Below are 20,196 nucleotides of genomic sequence, written 5' to 3' on the forward strand. Positions count from 1 at the left end.
AATGAACAGGACTTTATCAAAATTAAAAGCTTTTGTTTTTCAAAGGACACCATGAAGCAAGTGAAAAGATAACTCATAGAAACTATTTGAAAATGATATAGCTAAAAAAGAACACATATTCAAAATGTGTAAAACACACATAAAATTAACAATGAAAAGACTAAAAATCCAGTTTTAAAAATGAGTAAAAGATCTGAACAGAAATTTCTCTAAAAAAGATACAGAAATGCCACAAATATATGGAGAGATGTTCATTAGTCATTAGTTATTAAGGAGATGCAAACCAAAACTCCAAGCTACCACTTCATGTATATGAGGATGTATAAAGATACAATAACAGATATTAGAAGGTACACAGAAACTGAACATTTCAGATATTGCTGGGGTGATTATAAGATAGTGTAGGTATTTTTGCCACTTCCTCAAAATGTTAAATATAGTTGTCTTGATCATCCAGATAAATTCTACCCCCAGACATATACCCAAGAGAAATAAAAATATATCCATAAAAATCTTACCCATCTATATTCATAGTATGATTATTCACTCTCAGCAGGAAGCAGAAATAACCCAAATAATCATCAAATGATAACAAATAAATGAAATGTGGTAGTACTATTCTACAAAAGAAAATAATGAAACACACGCACATGTGACAATATGGACATCAGAAATATTGTGGACGGAGAGCGGCAAGATGGCGAAATAGGAAGGGAGCACACTGATAGTCTGGGGAGAGACAGTTTAATAAAAGTGGAGATACTGCAGGTTCAAGGAAGAGTAGGGGAAGAAACAGCAGAGAAAACTCTTCCAGAACTAGTGATTCACAGTGGACCTGCATGGAGAGCGTGGGAGCCCACAGTTCGGGACCAGCCGCAGACTCAACACACTAGCGCTGGAACGCGAGGTGAGCCGAACCTCAATAGCCCAAGACACCGGCAGGCAAGCGGAAAGAGGAGACTAGAGGGAACGACCCTGGGGGGAAAAGTTCACCAGGCTAACTAGAAGAGAGAGAGAAAAAAAGTGGCTGATACGGACACGGGTTTCTCTCTCTCCGCTCACCTCTCAAAGGTGAGCAAGACAAAGAGCAGGCACCATCTTGGACATACACCATAAGCATAGCGACCTCAGGTCTGAACCAGCCCTGAGCCTAGCACAAAAACCTGACTCTGGATGGGGCGAATTAACAGGAGATTAGGACCTAGTGAATTTGTGGTGCTACTGAACTGAGACTGTGAAAAGAGACGGTGGGGGAGAGAACTCACGGAATTCACATGAGTACTCTCCAGAGACGCTACAATTCCATAACCTTGGCAACCCAGTGGGATACTGAAGGAGAATTTGAGCCCACACTGAGGGCAGAACAGATTCCCTGTGTGGTCCTTGGGAAAGAGCTTCCGATCTCTGGCTCCTGTGGGTATATCATTTGCCTGCTAACTACCTCCAACTTCATTCAGCTGTGAGGAATTACTTCCCTTTTGAATCAAAAAAAAAGAAAGAGAGAGAGAGAGAGATTTACCATGCCTAACCTGGGAGTGTCACCTTTGGCACACCAAACAGAGCTCTCAGGCCACACCCATCTCAAGCCTCTAAGGCTCCATCAAAAGCAAACAGTCCACTTAATCTAGAGTCATAGTATAACAAGAAAAAGCACCACAGTGAAGAAACCAAATATCTCCAATATGCCCAACAACAAACGCAAAAACCGAGATAATAGAAACAAGGAAGTCATTATGACCCCCCCAAATGAAAAAGACACCCCAATTCAAGATTATGAAGATGATGACATAGAAGAAATGCAAGAAGCAGATCTCAAAAAATTGATAAGAACATTAAGAAGTTCTCAAAAACAAATTCTTGAACTACACAAATCCTTAATGGACAAGATAGAAAATCTCTCTCGTGAAAATGAAATATTAAGGAGGAATCAAAATGAAATGAAACAACTAGTACAACAGGAAACTGGGATAGTGACTGAAGTGAAGAATTCAATAGATCAAATGACAAACACATTAGAGAGCCTTACAAACAGAATGGGTGAAGCAGAGAGAGAATATCGGACTTAGAAGATAGAGAACAGGAAAGGATACAGTCAGACCAAAGAAAAGAAGAGGAAATTAGAAATCTAAAACATATTGTCGGGAATCTTCAGGATACTATTAAAAAGTGCAACATTCGGGTTCTAGGAGTTCCTGAAGGCATGGAGAGGGAGAAAGGATTAGAATGCCTTTTTACAGAGATATTAGCAGAAAATTTCCCAGGTTTGGAGAAGGACAGAGAAATCCTAGTACAGGAAGCTTACAGAACCCCTAATAAACACGACCAAAAGAGATCCTCACCACGACACGTTGTAATTAAACTTTCCACAGTGAAACATAAAGAAAAGATCCTAAAATGTGCAAGAGAGAAACGTCAGATTACTCTCAGAGGATCTCCAATCAGACTCACAGCTGACTTCTCATCAGAAACTCTAAAAGCTAGGAGGGAATGGCGAGACATAGCCCAGGTACTAAGAGAGAAAAACTGCCAGCCCAGAATATTATTTCCTGCAAAGCTATCATTTGTGAATGAAGGTGAAATAAAGACTTTTCATAGCAAACAGAAATTGAAAGAATTTGTTGCCACTCGTCCAGCCCTGCAAAAGATGCTTAAAGATGTGTTGCACACAGAAACACAGAAACACGGTCATCAATATGAAAGAAGGTAAAGGAAGGAAACCTCACAGCAAAAGATCACAAAGGAATTCAAAGCATATATTAGAACTTATCTTTGGTAAATGGCAGGGCAAAGTTATCACTTACCATTAGTCACATTGAACATTAATGGCCTGAACTGTCCATTTAAAAGACACCGATTGGACAGGGAGGAGGCAAGATGGCGGAATAGGAAGGGAGCACACTGATAGTCTGGGGAGAGATAGTTTAATAAAAGTGGAGATACTGCAGGTTCAAGGAAGAGTAGGGGAGCAAACAGCAGAATAAACTCTTCCGGAACGCGTGATTCACAGCAGACCTGAGTGGAGAGCGTGGGAGCCCACAGTTCGGGACACCAGCGGCAGACTCAACACAACAGCGCTGGAACGTGAGGTGAGCCGAACCTCAATAGCCCGAGACACCGGCAGGCAAGCGGAGAGAGGAGACTAGAAGGAACGACCCCCGGGAGGGGAAAGTTCACTAGGCTAACTGGAAGAGAGAGAGAGAGAAAAAAAAAAGGTGACTGGTACGGACACGGGTTTCTCTCTCTCCGATCACGTCTCAAGGGCGAGGAAGTCAAAGAGCAGGCACCATCTTGGACATACGTCATAAGCAGAGCGACCTAAGGTCTGCACTGGCCCTGAGCCTAGTAGTTATTTTCTCTGTTCTACTTAATATCACTGGTTTAATTCTGTAATTATCACACAGTTATTCTTAAGTGTTGAAAATTAACTGAAATGTGATCCTTGTTAAACATAAGAGTGGGAATAAGAGAGGGAAGAGATGTATAATTTGGGACATGCTCAAGCTGACCTGCCCCAAATGGTAGAGTTAGAAACATACCAGGGGATTCCAATTTAATCCCATCAAGGTGGCATGTACCAATGCCATCTCACTAGTCCAAGTGATCAATTTCAGTTCACAATTGATCATAATGAAAGGACTAAGAGTCAAAGGGAGCACATAAACAAGTCTAGTACTTGCTAACACTAACTGATAGAATAAATAAAGGGGAGAGTGATCCAACATGGGAAGTGAGATACTCAGCAGACTCATAGAATGGCAGATGTCCTAAATAGCACTCTGGCCTCAGAATCAGCCCTAAAGGCATTTGGATCTGGCTGAAAAGCCCATGAGAGTATTTCAGGCATGGAAAGCCAAGACACTTTGGCAAAAGATCTCTGTGAGTGAGATCCCAGTGGAAAGAACAGGTCTTCACAGAAGGAGGTACCTTTCTCTGAAGGGAGGAGAGAACCTCCACTTTGACTATGACCTTGTCTAAACAAGATAAGAGTCGGAGAACTCAGAGGGCTTCCATAGCCTTGGAAACTCATGACTGGAGCATAGGGAGATTACTGATGCCATAGACAGGAGTGTCAATTTGTAAAGTCAACAACAGGAATCACTGTGCACTTACTCCTCATGTAGGATCTCTGTCCTTAATGTGCTGTGCATTGAGATTTAATGCTATCATGAGTACTCAAACAATATATTTCACTTTGTGTTTCTATGGGGGTGCAAACTGTTGAAATCTTTACTTAATGCATACTAAACTGATCCTCTGCAAAAAAAAAAAAAAAAGAGAAAGAAATTATCAATTCCCAACTTGACTCTCACTGGGATTAAACATGACAATAGGTCTGATCTGATTTCATCATCATTTAAAAAAAATCATCTATTATTTTTCACTTTATGTTTCTGTATGGGAGCAAACCGTTGAAATCCTTACTTAATGTATACTAAGCTGATCTTCTGTATATTAAGATAATTGAAAATGAATCTTGATGTGAATGGAAGAGGTGAGGGAGTGGGAAAGGGGAGGGTTGTGGGTGGGAGGGATGGTATGGGCGGGAAGCCATTGTAATCCATAAGTCGTGCTTTGGAAATTTATATTCATTAAATAAAAGGTAAAAATAAAAAAAAATTAAAAAAATAAATAAAATGTTAGATTAAAAAAAAAAGACACCAATTGGCTGATTGGCTTAAGGAACAAAACCCATCTATTTGCTGCTTACAAGAAACACATCTCTCTAACAAAGATCCATAGAGACTGAAAGTGAAAGGCTGGAAAAAGATATACCATGCCAACAGAAATGAAAAAAGAGCAGGCGTAGCCATCTTAATATCGGACAACATAAACTTTACCACAAAAACTGTTAAGAGAGACAAAGAGGGACACTATATAATGATTAAGGGATCAATTCAACAGGAAGATATAACAATTATCAATGTATATGCACCTAATTACAGGGCACCAGTTTATCTAAAAGATTTATTAATGGACTTAAAGGGAGACTTAGACCCCAATACAATAGTACTGGGGGACTTCAGTACTCCACTCTCAGAAATAGACAGATCAACAGGACAGAAGATCAACAAGGATACAGTAGATTTAAATGACACTATAGCCCAAATGGATCTAACAGATATATACAGAACTTTCAATCCTACAGCTAAAGATTTTACATTCTTCTCAGCAGTACATGGAACCTTTTCTAGGATTGACCACATACTAGGCCATAAAGCAAGTCTCAGCAAATTCAAAAGAATTACAATCATACCATGCAGCTTCTCAGACCATAAAGGAATGAAGTTGGAAATTAGCAACTCAGGAATCCCTAGAGCATATGCAAACACATGGAGATTGAACAACATGCTCCTGAATGAACAATGGGTCATAGAAGAAATTAAAAGAGAAGTCAAAAATTTTTGGGAAGTAAATGAGGATAACAGCACAACATACCAAAACTTATGGGATGCAGCAAAAACAGTGTTAAGAGGAAAGTTTATATCAATAGGTGCCTACATCAAGAAATTGGAAAGGCACCAAATAGATGAGCTTTCAGTCACCTCAAGGATCTAGAAAATCTGCAGCAAACCAGACCCAAATCTAGTAGGAGAAGAGAAATCATTCAAATCAGAGAAGAAATCAACAGGATTGAATCAAAAAAAAATTACAAAAAATCAGCCAAATGAGGAGCTGGTTTTTTGAAAAAATAAACAAAATTGACACCCCATTGGCCCAACTAACTAAAAAAAGAAGAGAAAAGACCCAAATCAATAAAATCAGAGATGAAAAAGGACACGTAACAACAGACACCACAGAAATAAAAGGAATCATCAGAAACTGCTACAAAGACTTGTATGCCAGCAAACAGGGAAACCTATCAGAAATGGATAGATTGCTGCACACACACAACCTACCTAAATTGAACCAGGAAGACATAGAAAACCTAAATAGACCCATAACTGAGACAGAAGTTCAAACAGTAATAAAGGCCCTCCCAACAAAGAAAAGCCCAGGACCAGATGGATTCACTGCTGAATTCTACCAGACATTTAAAGAAGAATTAACTCCAATTCTTCTCAAACTATTCAGAACAATCAAAAAAGAGGGAATCCTCCCAAATTCTTTCTATGAAGCCATCATCACCTTAATTCCTAAGCTGGAAAAAGATGCAGCATTGAAAGAGAATTACAGAGCAATATCCCTGATGAACATAGACGCAAAAATCCTCAATAAAATTCTGGCCAATAGAATGCATCAACACATCAGAAAGATCATCCACCCAGACCAAGTGGGATTTATCCCTGGTATGCAGGGATGGTTCAACATTCGCAAATCAATCAATGTGATACACTACATTAACAGACTGCAGAAGAAAAACCACATGATTATCTCAATAGACGCTGAGAAAGCATTCGATAAAATTCAACACCCTTTCATGATGAAAACTCTAAGCAAACTGGGTATGGAAGGAACATTCCTCAATACAATCAAAGCAATCTATGAAAAACCCACAGCCAACATCCTATTGAATGAGGAAAAGTTGGAAGCATTTCCACTGAGATCTGGTACCAGACAGGGATGCACACTCTCACCACTGCTATTCAATATAGTTCTGAAGTTCTAGCCAGAGCTATTAGGCAAGAAAAAGAAATTAAAGGGATACAAATTGGGAAGGAAGAAGTAAAACTATCCCTCTTTGCAGATGATATGATTCTTTATTTAGAGGATCCAAAGAACTCTACTAAGAGACTATTGGAACTCATAGAAGAGTTTGGCAAAGTAGCAGGTATAAAATCAATGCACAAAAATCAACAGCCTTTGTATACACAGGCAATGCCATGGCTGAAGGAAGAACTTCTAAGATCAATCCCATTCACAATAGCTACAAAAACAATCAAATACCTTGGAATAAACTTAACCAAGGACTTTAAGGATCTCTACAATGAAAATTACAAAACCTTAAAGAAAGAAATAGAAGAGGATACCAAGAAATGGAAAAATCTTCCATGCTCATGGATTGGAAGAATCAATATCATCAAAATGTCGATTCTACCAAAATCAATTTATACATTCAATGCAATCCCAATCAAGATACCGAAGACCTTCTTCTCAGATCTAGAAAAAATGATGCTGAAATTCATATGGTGACACAGGAGACCTCGAATAGCTAAAGCAATCTTGTACAACAAAAACAAAGCCAGAGGCATCACAATACCAGATTTCAGGACATACTACAGGGCAGTTGTAATCAAAACAGCATGGTACTGGTACAGAAACAGATGGATAGACCAATGGAACAGCATTGAAACACCAGAAATCATTCCAAACCTCTACAGCCAACTCATGTTTGATCAAGGATCCAAAACCAATCCCTGCAGTAAGGACAGTCTATTCAATAAACGGTGCTGGTAAAATTGGATTTCCATGTGCAGAATCATGAAGCAAGACCCCTACCTTTCACCTTACACAAAAATCCACTCAACATGGATTAAAGACTTAAATCTACAACCCAACACCATCAAATTATTAGAGAGCATTGGAAAAACCCTGCAAGATATAGGGACCGGCAATGACTTCTTGGAATACACCCCAGAAGCACAGGTAGTCAAAGACAAAATTAACATTTGTGATTGCATCAGATTGAGAAGTTTCTGTACTGCAAAAGAAACAGTGATGAAAGTAAGAGGCAACCGTCAGAATGGGAAAAAATATTTGCAAACTATGCAACAGATAAAGGGTTGATAACCAGAATCTACAAAGAGATCAAGAAACTCCACAACATCAAAACAAACAACCCACTTAAGAGATGGGCCAAGGACCTCAATAGACATTTTTCAAAAGAGGAAATCCAAATGGCCAACAGGCACATGAAAAAATGTTCAAGGTCGCTAGCAATCAGGGAAATGCAAATCAAAACCACAATGAGGTTTCACCTCACCCCGGTTAGAATGGCTCACATACAGAAATCCACCAACAATAGATGCTGGAGAGGATGTGGGGTAAAAGGGACACTAACCCACTGATAGTGGGAATGCAAACTGGTCAAGCCACTATGGAAGTCAGTATGGAGATTTCTCAGAAACCTGAATATAACCCTATCATTCAACCCAGCCATCCCACTCCTTGGAATTTACCCAAAGGTAATTAAATTGGCAAACAAAAAAGCTGTCTGGGATGCCGGCACTGCAAGTGGCGGCTTTACCTGCTATGCTACAGTGCTGGCACCTGGCTGCTCCACTTCTGATCTAGCTCTCCGCTAATGTCTGGGAAGACAGTGGAGGATGGTCCAAATGTTTGGGCCCCTGCACACATGTGAGAGACAGGGATGAAGTTCCTAGCTCCTGGCTTCAGTATGCCTCAGCTCTGGCTGTTGCATTTGGGTAGTGTACCAGTGGAAGGAAGTCTCTGTCTCTGTCTCTCCCTCTGTAACTGCCTTTCAAATAAAGAAAAAATCTTTAAAAAATGCTAAGTTCATGGTGTAACAGCTAAGAAAGGTGATGGGTCTGGTAATGAATTTTATCTACAGTGTAACATTATTATTATCAAAAATTCTGTAGGAATTGTGGGGAGCAGGGCCTAGTGGGGAGCAGGGCCCGTCTCCCGTAACATGGCAGGGCCCATTGCCCGGGAGACAAATAAATACCAAGACTATGGACAAATAAATACTGAGGATAAATACTGAGATCACCAAGACTAGACTAAATTACTGGAACTGCTAAGACTAACGCTATGCATCTGATCTCCCACCATATGGCGCTGAGAGGGAGTAAACAACTTCCACACAGCTGCCTCACCAAATCAACTAACAAGCTGCAGGAGCTGATCCTGCCCCTAATTGGAGGAGAGCAGCGTGCTCAGTGCATGGGGAGAGAATGCCAGCAGAGTCAGGATTGGTGGAAGAGGACTATAAAGGAGGAGAGAGACAACATGCCAGAGGAACACCTGAAGGAACCCCTGAGGAACCCCTGAGAGAGCCGGCCAGTGGGTTGCTGCTCCTCCACAGAAGTGGGGGAAGTGGCGGGGTGCCTCCCCTCCGTGGAGGTGGGGGGTGCGGCAGCTAATCCAGGGAAGACCGGGGAAAGAAACAATAGCAAATCTGTTGCCACTCCTCCGCGAGCCTGGGGAGTGAGTGACAAATGGTGCTGTGACTCAGATATGAAACCTAGGAGGGAAGAAGCATGAAAATACTGGAGAGAGACTAGGGAGAGCCTAGGGAAAAGCCGGATGGAAAAAAGTTCCGGGAGAAGCTAGCGAAAACCTGGGGAAAAACTCGGATACGGACTGGGGGAAGAAGCTGGAAAATGCCCAGGAGAAGCTAGGAGAAATCTAAGATTGAAAGCAAAAGTGAAAGCTAGAAAAAACTTAGAGTTGGATATGGACTGCAGGGAGAAGCTAGGAGAAATGAGAGAGAAATACTGTTGGAAGAAAGCTTAGAGGGAGATAGAGAAATAGAATAGAGAGATAAAGAGTAATAGAATAGAGAGAAAAATACTGCTGGAAGAAAGCTAGGAAAAGTACCAGGGAGAGAAAAATATAAGCTAGGGGAAAGTGAAGCCGGGGGTTGGCTGAAGTGGAGATGTAAGCTAGGTTGGGATTCGTCAGATTAGCCCAGGGAGCAAAGACGAAAATCTAAGCCGAAAGCAGAGACGTAAGCTAGGTTGGGATTCGTCAGATTAGCCCGGGGAGCAAAGACAGAAAACTAAGCCAAAAGTGGAGATGTAAGCTAGGCCGTGATTCGGAGAAGCCGCAGAGCATGGAGGCCGCGGGGCGAGCGTGAAGGGCACAAAGACCATGGAGCGCACGCGAGAAGCAGTGGGGCATGGAAGCTGTGTGATGCCGGGAAGCCGCTGCGGGGTGGGTGCCGGGAACCCGCAGGGATAAGACAGAAATAAGAATGCCCAGAGATAGAAGTAAAATAAGAGGAATAAGAATGCCCAGAGATAGAAGTAAAATAAGAGAGGAATAAGAATGCCTGGAGATAGAAGTAAAATAAGAGAGGAATAAGAAAGCCGGATAGAGAAAAACAAAATAGAGAAAAATAAGGAAGTCTCCCCACAACATGGTGATGAGAGGGCTCGGATTCGGTCTGCCTGATTAGTAAGGCGATAAGCACCTGCATGCAACTCTAGCAGAGCAGAGTATGCACCACAGGACACCGAACACGGGCATGCATCAGCGCCTAAAAGCCTCCCCACAACATAGCAATGAGAGGACCTGGATTTGGTTTGCCTGATTGGTAAGGCGATAAGCACCTGCATGCAACTCTAGCAGAGCAGAGCAGAGTATGCGCCGTGGGTCACTGAACACAGGCACGCATCAGCGCCTAAAAGCCTCCCCACAACATAGCAATGAGAGGGCTCGGATTCAGTCTGCCTGATTAGTAAGGTGATAAGCACCTGCGGGCAACTCTAGCAGAGCAGAGTATGCGCCGCGGGTCACCGAACACAGGCACTCATCAGCACCTAAAAGCCTCCCCACAACATGGCAATGAGAAAACCCAGGTTCAGTCTGCCTGATTAGTAAGGCGATAAGCACCTGTGGGCAGAGCAGAGCAGAATAGAGTGTGCACCGTGGGGCACCGAAGACAGGCATGTATCAACGCCAAAGAATAAAAAGAAGGGGGAATCTGTGGGGAGCAGGGCCCATCACCCAGGAGACAAATAAATACCAAGACTATGGACAAATAAATACTGAGGATAAATACTGAGATTACCGAGACTAGACTAAATTACTGGAACTGCTAAGACTAACGCTATGCATCTGATCTCCCACCATATGGCGCTGAGAGGGAGTAAACAACTTCCACACAGCTGCCTCACCAAATCAACTAACAAGCTGCAGGAGCTGATCCTGCCCCTGATTGGAGGAGAGCAGCGTGCTCAGTGCGTGGGGAGAGAATGCCAGCAGAGTCGGGATTGGTGGAAGAGGACTATAAAGGAGGAGAGAGACAACATGCCAGAGGAACACCTGAGGGAACCCCTGAGGAACCCCTGAGAGAGCCGGCCAGTGGGTTGCTGCTCCTCCACAGAAGTGGGGGAAGTGGCGGGGTGCCTCCCCTCCGTGGAGGTGGGGGGTGTGGCAGCTAATCCAGGGAAGACCGGGGAAAGAGACAACAGCAAATCCGTTGCAGCTCCTCCGCAAGCCTGCGGAGCGAGCGACAGCAATCAGAACAAAATATTCATTTATTAACTTGTATAATAGTCAAATAGACACTGCTTTGATTAGTCTCCATCTTTCTTTTTAGAGATTAAAATATATTTTAACACACAAAAATGCCACGAACCAATAAATTTAAAGTTTCCCCAAACATCAAAGCTCAAAATGATTTTTCTGTTTTTCAATCAATATATCAAGGGCAAATACTCACTTGAGCCAATATTAGAGTACCACTAAAAGTTAAAGGATTCACTTAGTCAAAATGCTACTTTAAAAAAAAAACAGGTGCAATTACTATGCATGAATTCAAGCACTTCGAAAATCATATGCTCTCTGGCCTTCCCAGTAAAGTGTCACCTGACAAGGTCATTATTCAAAGAATGTAGTAATTATTCAGAAATGAGGGAGAACATTCAGTGAGGTATTCTCCCTACTGCTTTCTCTGTTGAAATCACAGAAATGAAAACTGTAATTCAATCTTTTTTAAAAGTTACCTATGAGTTTTCAGTTGGGATGGGAATTATTTCTAACCTTATGAATTTTCACATTACACTGTACTAAAAGAAATCCTTCCAGTTTCCTTTCAATATGACAGTTAAATAAATAGGAAGTCTTCACTTTTGACCTTGCATAGCTATTCAAAAGAAGCAATTCTGTTTGCCACTATTCCATTTACCAAAGATAAAAATGAAGCAAGTTTAAACACTAATTCATGTCTTTTCCAAGATTTGAATGATTTAAGAAAATTATTATTACAAAAAAACAAGAGAGAGAGAGGGAGACAGAGGGTAATATTTAGCTCCTAAGCCACAGAAGTTAACAGTTTCTTCCCTTCTGGTAATGATGATTTCAATTTTAAAAACAAAAGAAAAAGGAGGATTTTTCAGGTTGAAGGTAAACATTATATAAATCTAACCATCCACAACTATTATCATTATATTAAAGTTTAACTTCTTGGCCAGTGCCGCTGCTCACTAGGCTAATCCTCCGCCTGTGGTGCCAGCACTCCGGGTTCTAGTTCTGGTTGGGGCACAGGTTCTGTCCTGGTTACCCCTCTTCCAGTCCTGCTCTCTCCTGTGGCCTGGGAAGGCAGTGGAGAATGGCCCAAATGCTTGGGCCCTGCTCCCGCATGGGAGACCAGGAGGAAGCAACTGGCTCCTGGCTTCGGATCAGTGCAGCATGCTGGCTGTAGCGGCCATTTGGGGGGTGAGCCAACAGAAAAGGAAGACCTTTCTCTCTGTCTCTCTCTCTCACTGTCTATCTCTGCCTGTCAAAAAAAATTTTTTTAACTTCTTAGGAAGTTTCACTTTTAATAATATAACAAAATAAATTACCTTTTTTTGACATGCTCTCCAAGAGATATAATGAAACAAAATGTCATATTCTAAAATTTTCTAGATTTCAGTTACATTCATCTCAGGAATGACAAACAGGTCTCATGCTGTAAGCCAACTCCAAATGACTAAAAAGGACCCTGCTGGGGATACTACATCAGGAAATGTCCCTAGGGCATACAAGTTGATCAGTACAGTGGTAGACTTATTAGGGAAAAAAAGTAGTGATATGTAGCCAAATGTTTCCCAAATTGGCTTTGTATCTATAGCTAGGGACAAGAAAAACTATCATGTTTATTCACCCATAAATATATTTAAGGATATGTACTAAAATTGGTTCCTGCCAAAATAATTTAAGCAAAATTCAAATATTTGCTGGCACATAACATAAGAAACAAATAACATACTGAGAGAAAAGGAAGACTTTTTTCAACCAGGAGGAATATATGGGATTGGTAGCAGGGCTGGAGGGAATATGAGCCACAAAAGGAAGAAACTCAATGATTCAAAATATTATTGCTTAGCTGATTCTAAACATTTTATATAAGTGGAATCATACAACATGGTATTTTGTTGTTTGTTTGTTTGTTTTTTGTGAACAGCTTCTTTCATTTAGCATAATGCTTTCAAAACACATCCATGGGGGCCAGTGCTGTGGTGCAGGGGGTTAAGCCTCTGCCTATGGTGCTGATATTCCATTAGGGGTACAGGCTTTTGTCCCAGCTGCTTCTCTTCTGATCTAGTTCTTTGCTAATGGCCTGGGAAAGCAGTAGAATACAGTCCAATCAAATTGCTTGGGTCCTTGCACCTGCATGGAAGACCCAGAAGAAGCTCCTGGCTCCTGGCTTTGTACTGGCCCAGCTCCTGCAATAGTGGCCATTTAAACTAATGGATGGAAGACCTTTCTCTGTTTCTCCCTCTCTCTGTAACTCTGCCTCTCAAATAAATAAAAAAATCATTAAAAAAAAATCATGTTGTAGTATGTATAACTTCATTCCTTTTTATGGCCAAATAATGTTTCATTGAACAGATATATTTGTGATTTTCCATTCATCAGTTGATGGATTTTTATGTTATTTTTAATTTTTAACATGTTTTGTTGATATGTTAAGTAATATGATTCTCATTTTGTGTTAGAATTTCAAAGCACATGACAATTGATACCCCTATAACATCTATGAAATTGAATAACAACCGTATTTTGTTTATTTATTTAAAAGATTTATTTTATTTTTTGAAAGAGTTTCAGAGAGTGATAGAGCCAGAGGTAGGTCTTCCATTTGCTGGCTCACTCCCCAGATGACTGCAATGGCCAGAGCGGAGCTGATCTGAGGCCAGGAGCCAGGAGCTTCTTCCAGGTCTCCCATGCAGATGCAGGGGCCCAAGGACTTGGCCACCTCTTCTGCTTTCCCAGGTTATAGCAGAGTGCTGGATTGGAAGTGGAGCAGCCGAGCCTCAAACCAGCACCCATATGGGATGCCGGCACTGCAGGCCAGGGCTTTAACCTGCTGTTCCACAGTACCAGCCCCACTACCATATTTTTAAAGCTGTCAAAAATGGAGAAAACCCTATTTTGATACTCAGCAATAAATCCTTACAAATCAGCAATTACTGAGACTAAATTTACTGGCTTAAGTTGCCTCTAAAAAACAGAAAAATTATGATTTCTGAAGTACTTAATCTGTTACTGAAGAGATTTCATGTTTAGAATCTGTTCCAGTTTAGAAAAAGAATAAAATAACTTGTGCAAAAGAATCATTAAAAGTATCAAGAATAGATGTATTATCCATATTATAAAAGGAAGCCCCACCTATCTCAGATCCAGAAAAATGGGTATTACCACCAGAAGAAGTTATATTCCTCTGGGATCCCATTTCCTCTCAACATATTGCCCAGCTACCCAGAACCTACCCAGAAAACAATGGCTGATTCTATCAGTTCCTAGGAAAAGTCTTGACATACCCCTAACACTCTGGCTTGTTTCCCATTTCTACCTCCAAGTAGATTTTTGTTCACCAACTACAGTGAAAAACTATGGGAAGGAATATTCGTGTAGAAGTTTTTCTGTGGACATGTTTTCATTTATCTTGGTTAGCATTGCTTAAGAATGGAATTCAGATTTCATCTGAATGAACTAAATTACAAAATTGTGAACAGTATTTTTCTAAGATAAGGGATAAGCAACAATATGTGATTTATTTCACATGCTTTTTAAAATATTTTATTTATTTATTTACTTAAAATTCAGAGTTTACAGAGACAGAGGGACAGACAGAGATATTCAATCTGCTGGTTCACTACTCAAATGGTTGCAAGGGACAACTCTGGGACAGCCTGAAGCCAAGAAACTTGAAATCCATCTGGATTTCCCACAAAGGTGGCAAAGGCCAAGCATTCAAGCTCCATTGTACTTCTTTCCCAGGTGCATTAGCAGGGAGCTGAATGAGAAGCAGAGCAGCAAACTGACATAACCAACCGTGTCATAATGCCAACCACTATCATGTATTTTTAGTTGTTGATTTTATATACAAAATCAAATTTAAATTTATTTTATGTTTGATTATTAAGTTGGATTCAGAAGTCTTTACCTATGATATCTACTCATTGTCCAATTTGAAAAAAAAATACCTCACATCAATCTAACAGCTACTTTACTACCTAAAAGATCCTTTGTCTTTTGTGAAAAATCACTTTCACATTCATTAAGCATTCTTCAAATGTGACTTTCAGGTTTTCACAGAATTGGAACTATTCCTAGATATGTGCTCATGTTTTTGGAAAGGACTAAAATGGAAAAGTTCTCATTTGGATATTTCTCGTTTATCTTACTTTCTTCCCTAGCATCTCTTATTGTGCCCTAAATATGATTTATATTCATTAATCCTTTTGTGGAGTCTGATTCATCTCCAGCATCCAATCAGAAACTTCCTACCTTTCAAAATCATTTTTCCTTTACAATTTGTTAGTTTCTCTGCACTATGCTAGGTTTGAATATGGTTTTCTCCGTAACACATGTTGAAATTTGATTGTCTTTTATACGGTATCAGGAAGTGAGGACTTTCAGGAGTCATTAGGTCATTTAGGATTCATGTTGTCCTGGAAGGACTGGGTTTCTTCTCAGAGGTGTGTGAGTTATTGCTCTTGCAACACTGGATTAGTTACTTCAAGGACAAGTTGCTGTGAAGCCTGGGAATGCTACATGCTTTGTCTCCTCTATGCATATGGTTACCTATCTGCCAGATGCTGTGGCCATGCTCTAGAACCCACTGGCTTCCAGAATCAGCAGCCAAAATCAACCTCATTATAAATTAACCAGTTACAGCAACAGAAAATGAACTCAGTACTGTAACAACCTCCCAATTATCTCTTTCATTTGGTGCAATAATATCCTCCTTGTTTTGCATAGCTGTAACTTAACCTTATGTTAAGCATTGCTTACATTCAAGTCAAAATGATCTTGTAAAAATTAACATAATTTTTATTGTACTCACCACAATGGAGAAATAAATATCTGAGTTCATGGGTGTGCTAAATATTCTGATTTGATCATTGCAAATGGTATTCATGTATTAGAACATCATATTGTTCTGGGGCCATGGCTCACTAGGCTAATTCTCTGCCTGCAGTGCCAGTACCCTGGGGTTCTAGTACCGGTTGGGGAGAAGCATCTGAAAGAACAGACAATTCACTAAGCCACAGAGGCATGGTTTAAAGATGAAATCCATCAGAGGAGAACACCAAGTTTTTTACAAAAGACTAAAAATAAATGCAGAAAGGCAGGAAATCAGAATAAGAAAGAAAGCATGATTTTCCCAAAGAAACACGACAACACATCAATATTAGAATGTGAAGATGAAGGCCAGAGCCGTGGCTCAATAGGCTAATCCTCTGGGTTCCAGTCCCAATTGGGGCGCTGGATTCGGTCCTGGTTGCTCCTCTTCCAGGCCAGCTCTCTGCTGTGGCCCAGGAGTACAGTGGAGGATGGCCCAGGCCTTTGGGCCCTGTGCCCACATGGGAGACCAGGAGAAGCACCTGGCTACTGGCTTCAGATGAGCACGGTGCACCAACCACAGCCCACCGGCCACAGCAGCCATTGGGGGGTGAACCAACGGAAAAGGAAGACCTTTCTCTCTGTCTCTCTCACTGTCCACTCTGCCTGTCAAAAAAATTAATTAATTAAAAGAATGAAGATCAAGAGATTGATGAAATGCCTGAAAAGGAATTCAAAAGAATGGAGATACCTTGGAAAGATAAAAATAGATATACTATAAGATGAGCATTCTCACTCTTGAAAATTTACCCAAGGAAAAGGAAATCAGCATATGAAAAAGTTAATCTTATGAGCATAACAAAAACTGAAAATATATCATTGTAAAAATTAAGAGGGAATGAGAGAGGAAGAATGAGGAAGGATGGGGGTGTTGGTCAGAGGGAGGGTAGGGTAGAAAGTATCATTATGTCCCTAAATCTGTATATATTAAACACATTAATGTTGTTTACTTTAAATTTTAAAAAATTAGAAAAAGATAAAATCTAGGGTCCCCCTTTGCAATTAATAAGACATCTTGGAAGCTAACAAGCTCTATATCCACTTCCATTGTAACTGGTAGCAAAATATCCAGGTTATTTAGGCAGATGCCTTTAAAATACACTTTAATTTTCATAACAATGTTGATTTTACTTACTGTATTAAGGTGATTTTTTCAATAACATAACCCTATGAAGTGAGTTGTTATTCATATTTTGTTAAGAATATTTACTAGCATCGTGTACTTGGTATGTTGTAGAAGCAAGATTCAAATTACAGAAGATCAGTATCAAAAACACAAATTAGCATTGCATAATCTTTGGAGTCTGTCATACTCACTTTTTAATGATACCTATTCATTTTAATGCCAGTACATGAAATTTAATATACCTAATGCCTATATTATATATTTGTTACTATCCTTTTTGTATTCATATCTATGTGTCTTCAACTGGAAAATAGGTAAACTACATGTCTGAGAGAAAAATAATGTTAGGTCTCTCTACCATAACTGATGAGACACACAGACAGTGAAGCACACTATCTTTAATTCAGTTCTTCCCTCTGAACTCCATAGCAATCATTCCTGAGAAGTCATTACTCACAATCAACATGTTTGAACCAGTCACTACCAAACAATTAAACTTGGCTTGAGGATGGAAACCCATTGCTAATATTCTATACCATTTATACTATTTATCTTCTGTTATGAGTAAATGTTTTACATATATATGTGTATCAATGTTTAATGTTTTAATTACTATTTATGCCATTAAGAGAGGTTAAATATGTTTTCAGAGCATATACTAGTTTATTTTAATATTGCATTGTTTATTTTCCTATTATAACTCAGGAGGTGATGTGATTCTTTCAACATAACATAGTCTTTTGATTTTTTTATAATTTTTTTGGACAGGCAGAGTGGACAGTGAGAGAGAGAGACAGAGAGAAAGGTCTTCCTTTTCCGTTGGCTCACCCCCCCAATGGCCACTGTGGCCGGCGCGCTGCAGCCGGTGCACTGTGCTGATCCAAGAACCTGGGGCATCCTCCACTGCACTCCCAGGCCACAGCAGAGAGCTGGACTGGAAGAGGAGCAACCAGGATAGAATCTTGTGCCCCGACCGGGACTAGAACCTGGTGTGCCGGCACTGCAGGTGAAGGATTAGCCTACTGAGCCACAGCACCAGATGGTATTTTTATTTAAAACTATGAGATAGTGAATGAGGTTGACTACCAAAATACATACATTTTTCACTGATAAAAAGTGCTACAAGATATATTTTTCTACAAACTTCCTGTTAATGACAATAGACATAGGATATTGTTTGCTTAAAACTTTCACATACTTAACTATATAAATTTTCATAATAACTAGAACCAGCATCCTGGTGTAACTGGTAAAGCCACAGCCTGCAACACTGAAATCCCATAAGGCCACCTGTTTGAGTCCCACCTCTTCCATGCCCTATCCAGCTCCCTATTGGTGGCTCAAGAAAAGCAGAAGATGAGAAGATGGAGTAGGGGTACGGGCCCCTGCCACCAATGTAGGAGATCCAGATGAAGCCTCTAGCTTCATCCTGGCCAGTCCTGGCCACTGCTGCCATTTGCAAAGTGAATCAGCCAATAGAAGATCTCTCTCTCTCTCTTCTCTTTTTCTGTTTCTCCTTCTCTCTCTGTAACTGCCTTTCCAATACATAAGAAAATCTTCAAAAAAAAAATACAGAGTGACTAGATTTTCCTCCTTCAGTGTAATTCTGAAACAAAATGACTCATAAGTTATATTTAAACAAAGTGAGAAAATATGGCCTTTTTGAACAAGATGGCACCAAAACAAAAAAGCTCCTGCCCCTTCCAAAGTGGATGTCAAGGCAAATGCTGAGGACAAGAAAACAGCACTGAAAGCTATCTACAGCCACCTGTAATAGAGAGACAGGGAGAGAGGGAGAGAAATGGAGAGAGAGATAGAGAAAGGGAGGGAAGAAGGGAGAAAGAGCAAAAGAGAAGGAAGGAGAAGTAGTAGTAGTAGTAGCAGTAGTAGTAGTAGTAGTAGTAGCAGTAGTAGTAGTAGTAGAAGTAGAGGTGGACAAAGAGGAAGAGGAGGAAAAGGAAAAAAAACATAGGGAGGGAAGAAGGAAGGAAAGAATGAAGAAAAACAAATAAAACAGTGTAACTCTGGAGGAAGCCCAAAGATCCCTGAAAGTGCACCTCCAGGAGAAACAAGTTGGATTGGCATGCCATCAATTCCCCCTGACAGCAGAGCTTCCATGAGGAAGACGGAAGGCCACACACACTTGCATTTCTTGAGGATGTCAAGGCCAGCTATCACCAGATCAGACAAGCTGTGAAGCAACTCCGACTTAGATGTGGCCAAGGTGAACATGCTGATCAGGCTGATGGAGAGAAGAAAGCATTTAATGAAATGGCTCTGGATTATGATGCTTGGATTTTATAGCAAAATTGGAATCATCTAAACTGGGTCCAGAGGACCAATTCAAAATACCCAATTTCATCATTAACATAAAAGCAATAAAAATACAGCAGGAAGTAAGTTTGAGAATGTCTTCTAGATCATGGTAAAGGATTTAAGTTTAGTTCTGAAATAATGGCAATCAGAGAATTCTGTAAGTGGAATGACATGCTTTAATTTCATTTGAAAGTAAATTGCTCTATTTTCTAAATTAATAATAAAACCAGATAGAGAGTATTGAAAATGGAAAACTATGCAATTGAAGTAAAGACAATAGAGCTGCCTATTTCAATAACCCATAATAAAAATGGTGATTACATGAACCAGAGTGCTAGGAAAGGATAGGGTCAAAAATTGTCATATAAGGGAAATATTTCAAAGACAGTAACAGGGAGGTTTTTATGTATTAATTAGTTTATGTGAAAGGAAAAGAGAGAGAAGATGATTGAGGAGTTGATGAGCATCACTATGATTATTTGCAGTTGGACAATTGAAAATTGAAATTCTCAGCTATTGAGATGAATGTCAGATTAGAGAATGTTCTTATTAAACATTTAAATGGGTTATTGTACAGCAGATTAATAGAAGTGAGTAAAAAGAAGAGGTCCAGAATAAATATATAAATTTAGGATTCATTGGTACATAGCTAATTTTTGTTTAATTTTATTAAGTATTTATTTATATATTTATTTATTTGAAAGGCAGAGTGACAGAGAAAGAGACAGAAA

The sequence above is a fragment of the Oryctolagus cuniculus genome, chromosome 8 (assembly GCF_051225735.1).
Source record: "Oryctolagus cuniculus isolate XC-2025 breed Fujian yellow rabbit chromosome 8, ASM5122573v1, whole genome shotgun sequence".
Taxonomy (NCBI): Eukaryota; Metazoa; Chordata; class Mammalia; order Lagomorpha; family Leporidae; genus Oryctolagus; species Oryctolagus cuniculus.